We start from the raw sequence: 6,122 nt of genomic DNA on the forward strand, positions 1-6,122 counted from the left end.
AGCGCTCAATCTTTTTCTGTCTGTAGAAAACTTGTTACAACATTTGGGAAAGCAATTGAATGCACGTGAGAGAATCGTTTCAAAGTGTCTTTGACAATGAAGCTATCGTAATTCGATCCTAATCACCGTAGTTGCCTGTATTTTATATCTATACTCTTGTCTTGATGATAGAGATCAATCATTTTTAATTAAGACATTTTTCCGATCTTGAGAAGCCTCGATAGAGGTGTGGGCTTTGCAAGATCGTCGCCTTATCGCGCGACCACTCTTTCTACCACATGTATATCGATCAATTACCAGAGGAAACTGTGCGTTACATAAGAAATTAATCATCACTGAACGATACGTTTGTTTTTCACATTTACCTTGTAAATATCAACATGCGAATACAGATGCGTACCTATAACTATCGCGTTTTGTAGGAGTTAAGCTGCGACGGCTATTCCAACCGCACATTTAATACTGCATATTAATTAGGTCAGTCTGTTTCTGAAACTCCATTTACGGATATCCGGGATATCCTGCAAAATAATAAAATATAGACATAGTAAACTGCGGTTAGCACTAATGATAAATGCGATAAGTAGAATCGATTCTACAATCATTACTCTCAACAGCTATGCATCTCTCTTTCTCTCTCTCTTCTTTACATATACAGAATCTTTTATTTCTTTTTTATTATATAACACGCCTTTTTTCGAATAGGAAAGGGGAAAAGAATATTCTTATTTATCGCATGTATTCATTCACTCGCACTTACTCTTCTTTCTGACGAATCATGTAATGAAAGATAGATGTTTCTTTACGAGAAAAATATGTCATTTGTATCTAATAATTTTCAAAGTTTTAAAGTTTGAAAAAGAAAGCACATTATTTTCTTTAATATATGAATCACAATATCTGCGATGGTAAACAGTGTACTTTTAAGCAAACAAAATCCTGAACGAGAAACAGAGGAAGAAAGAGGGAGAAAGAAAGAAAGAGAGAAGCATATAAATAAGTGCTAATGATATTATGAAGAATTATGCATAACGTTGAAATTCTTGTCAAATATTGTACATTTATAGTTAACGTTAATCAAGTAACAATAAATATAAGTTTAAACGCATATATTGTAAAAAATATATATATATATATATATACAATTATTATTATCAAATATTATAGTAAAGATTGAATATATCATATCTGCTATTCTCTTGAAATGTTTTATTGTCATTATACTCCGCCTGACTCATTACATTCCATCATCATACTTGTTTCAATTATATTTTTAATAATTGGTGTAATATCGAAAATGTCGGAAAAATAATCGCATAGAATTATATAGTGGGATACAAAAATTCGGAATAACGATTACGTATTAATGAAAATACATGAGAATTTAATGCAAAAGTGCTTTCTATAAATATAACATATATTGTAATACAGTCACATTGAAAATCTGACATGATTTCTTTCTATTTTTTCTATATGTTAGTCAACTTACTTTACAAAGGATTCAAGTCCTGTGAGAGTCATCTTTGCAAACACCGCTGTGATCACCACTGGTAGGTATCACCACCACCTGAGTTACCACTATCGGTGCTATCATTACCACTGCAGGTACCGGTAGTGCTGTTACCAACAGCGGCAGCCTTCCTTACGATCAAATGCAATGTTGTTCGCTCTAGCTTACTGATACATGCCGCCTTACAAAACTCGTCCAGCATTTTTACAAACATTTTATTTGTATAAAATATCAAAGAAATCATTTTTTTCATCTTGCATCCCTGAAACGCAAAGCTCAAAGTCGCTGTTCCACACACGGATTAGACACGTATAATATCTGTTTTAGAGGTTTAAAATTATGCAAAAGCTACATAATTGTGTGATATATGAATTATGAATATATTATGTATATATGAATTGTGAACACTTATTTGTGATTAATTAACACACTTTAACGCGATGAGGACTCATGAATCGATCGAGTCGGAGGACTCGATATCCGTTCTCGCATCTAGCATGTTACGTACAAGTCTGTTCGTTCGTTTAGCCGGTCCAGCCGTTTGTTCCCTGCCATCTTCGTTTCTTCTCTTTCTCTTTCCTTTGTCCAATACGTCGCCCTTCTGCCCGCAAGATTCTTGTTCTCGCTCATCTCTGGAATTGGATTTTTCGTTTTCGTCACAGCTGTCGTCGGCAATGGACAACAAGCTGGACCAGCTGGCGTGCATACTGAGCGTACAACGGAATACCGTATTGGGAACACCGTGTGATACTCGCAAAATTCTTTAAGATAATCTTCAGTGCATTGCGGATCAATCGAATGTGATAATTAATTCTTTTAATTGATCCTTTTAATGATGATTGACGCGCATTGTAAATTACTTTTTAACAGAAACGAGAGCGAAGGATGACGATGCTTTTCGCGATTTCAGTCAAGTCTGTCCTCGCTTTCCAATTTTTCCGATTTTCATCGTTTATATGAGCCTCGTCAAAAGTTTTCAATTGCAACCTGAAAAATAATGTTTTTATTTAGAATGTGATTCCCGCTTGCAAAGTTTGCGAGGTACGAAGGTATACGTGTTGGCAAGATCAGAAGGAGAAAAAGAAACGCGGCGAGTGCGTCGCGGTTCATTCATGAAGCCGTTCTTGCGCAAAATCGGGCTCGATGAACGAGTCGCTTTACTCGCATTGGACGCAGAAGGCAATGAACGAGCGGGAATGCGCCGCCCTTTTCCTCGCATTAAGAGAATTACGAATTGTGTCTCGTTCGTGTCAGTCCCTTGAGTCTTGCATTCTTATACCAGAGTATTTCTTGGTTTTTTCTCGTTTTTTTCTCCCTTGGAAGGACACATCGCGCGCGCGCAATGTAATTCTCGCGTTGTGAGTTTAGCCGCGCGCATATTATCCACGCGACGATGCACGAGAAGGCTGTCGACCGGGGATGCGGGAATACGAAGCTCGCGCGAGACAAATTGAAGTTTTTTCACGAACGAACCTGTCCGTAGACCATCGCGAACCCGTCTTCCTTCGCTTTAGCTTGGCTTCTCCGGAGACGACTAAGAGACCGTCGAATCCTTCTTTCCTCGCTTCTACTGCTCTCTCTCTCTTTTAACAAACATTTTACAATCATTTTGTCCGTGAGTGAGAAAATGACGAATTTGTCGCGGAGATATCAACGCGCGTAATGAGTACTTCGATACATTTTTCCTCCCCGAAAAGATTTCGTGTCGTCGCGCGATTTTAGCATTACGCACGTAGTCCGCTTGTCTTTTCCGGATTCGAGATGGCAACCAGTTTGCCGGGCGCTCCGGTGGTTAACAACATCGTCTTTTTTCATCGAAGCATATGCCGAGCCTATATTAGGAAACTTGCAGTCATGTGCAAGAGGAGGCGATAGCGCGCGTAGGCATACAGAGGGATAAAAAAAATACCAAGTTTTTCACATGAAAACTTGGTATATTTTCGAAACTCCCGGTTCGAGATCTACTGACATTTAGGCACGCGCGTGCCCGACGTAATTATTCTTTTCTGTTATTATTTTTTCTTTACTACTAATCGTGCGTAACGTTGAACTTACGTAACACTTGCTTGTCATCGTCAATTTCTGAATTTCTAAACAGTCGTCCTTCTAACGGAGCAATCAAGATAGAAATCTTGATTTCTCCGTTATTAAATGCAATTAAATCAAAGGACAAATCGGGGTAAAGTTGTTTTGCACGTGCTCTTTCTAGCACGTAAGAGCGAGATAAGACGCAGCGCAGATCGCGCGATTTATTTCTCCTTCCTCTGTCTCTCTGTATTTTCGTGATACATCTGACAAGGTCCCAGCGAGTCCTTTACGCGCGTTTATATGCGGTTATTTCATTTTTACACTATAACTCTGCCCGTAACGTCTATAACGCGCGTCCTTTCGTTCGTTCCTTCCTCCAAACCTTCTCGCGCTTGCCAAAATTCCTCTTTTTTTTCTCGCATGCATCACACGTGCCCGTATTAGGAAACCTGCAGCCATTGTGCGCGACTCTCTCAAACGACGAACGACGAGGCGAACCGAACGAATTGCAAAGGGTTCATCAAAATAACGAATCGAAGATTACGAGAGATTTCGATAGTAGTATATCTTGTCGTTTTCTCTTTCGCGAAAAATATTCGATTCGAGAAATCTGAAGTGCTGCGCATGTATGCGCGAGCGCTGCGCAAATACATGGACCGATGATAAAAAGCTTTCAAGGTGAGTCGGCCCGACATATGAATGGCCGTATGCATGAATGAGCAGCTGTACGCACGGTGGAGGGACTGGAACCGATGAAGCTGTGTACGTGCGTACGCAAACTCGATCGATCGTACGTGTGTGTGTTTGTGGTGCGCGTGTGCGTATCTCGCTAATGTGTACTTGCAGTGTTTCACAATCTGCGTCCTTAGTTTTAAGTAATAGATTCTCTCTCTCTCTCTTTCTCTATAATTGTAATATCGTAGCGTCAAAACCACCCAAGGTGCGAGGGATTAATCCACAGGGTATCATATATAGATAATAATTTCTTCATTATTACAGACTATACATATGTGTATATATAAGAATTTAACTCGTTATATACAATGAGCACAAAGCGTATAAAATAATTTTACATGTCGCCGCATAAAAGAGGACAATTGTACGAGTGTAGGACGGTTCTTACGACGAACTTATACAGGGTGTCCCGGGTTTTAACCGACAAACTGCGGGAGCATATTCTACTAGTGGAAATAAGAAAAAATTCTTATATCGAGTTTGCTTACAAATGCTTTATTACAAAGTTATAAACCAATATTGAAAAGAAATATCAGATAAGTAACAACGGAACATAGTGTAGAATTTGCAAGGTCGAAGATGTTTATGTTACGTGTATTCACATGTACCAATTTTGATGGAAAATGTGCCACTGCAGTTTCGCCAAAACAGCTGGATACAGTTAGACGGTTGTCCATCGCACTATGCTAGACAAGTTAGAAACTGGTTAGACGAACATTATGCTCATAGGTGGATTGGTCGAGGAGGACCGGTTTTCTGGCCTCCAAGATCGCCCGATTTAACGCCTCTTGATTTTTATTTATGGGCAACTTTAAAAAATAAAGTTTACAGTACAGAAGTAATCTCGCTTGAAGATTTAAAGCAACGAATTACTAATTCAGTTACTGAGATGCAACAAAATTTTCAGGAATGTCGTACCGTAACAAATTCTGTACTACATCGATGTCTAGCTTGTATCGATGCGCAAGGACAACATTTTGAAATGCGTCATTAAATCATTGCGTAGATAATTTTTATTTTTGTGAAAAAATCCGTTGTTACTTATCTGATATTTCTTTTCAATATTGGTTTATAACTTTGTAATAAAGCATTTCTAAGCAAACTCGATATAAGAATTTTTTCTTATTTCCACTAGTAGAATATGCTCCCGCAGTTTGTCGGTTAAACCCGGGACACCCTGTATAGTCATTCCGCTTAGCATGGCGAGAGATTCAGAGATTGAATTTGACAAAACATTGCGTCCTTCTTCTACGCTCAGCACAAAATTTACGCTTCACGAATGCATGCTTATAATACACGTTATAAATTGTGTTTCGGCAGCTATTGCCAAATGTAAAAACCTATGTAAAGTAGCGATAACGCTACTTCGATCGAGCTAATCAATAACAAAGAGATCCTATAAAACATTTTCTCATCACAATTTCACTTTAACGTACATCTTGCGTTTTCGTGTTGCCTAAACACAGCCGACAGCTGCCTAAATATTTGCTCGAATAGACGTATCGAAGAAACGAGTCAATGGCATCAATCCTGAATCGTTTCTTCGACTGTACAACTTATATAAATGTGCGTTTTCTTGTCATACTTGCGATATTATTCGAGCCGCTGTACTGTAATGCAACATTGACATGTATTGCAATATATAAATATTCATCAGATGTAAAAAAACAAAAAACGAAAAACATGTGAGTAATTTAACAAGAGTATAAATAAGACTAGATTAAGTTAGACGAGAGAGAGAAAGAGAGAGAGAGAGAGATTTCACAACGATTCGCTTAGAGAAGTATGGCGACGATATCATTGCGAATCTCACTTTGATTCCACCTCAAATGCGTCGCAGTCCCCATTG

Source organism: Ooceraea biroi, chromosome 12 (genome assembly GCF_003672135.1).
Source record: "Ooceraea biroi isolate clonal line C1 chromosome 12, Obir_v5.4, whole genome shotgun sequence".
NCBI lineage: Eukaryota > Metazoa > Arthropoda > Insecta > Hymenoptera > Formicidae > Ooceraea > Ooceraea biroi.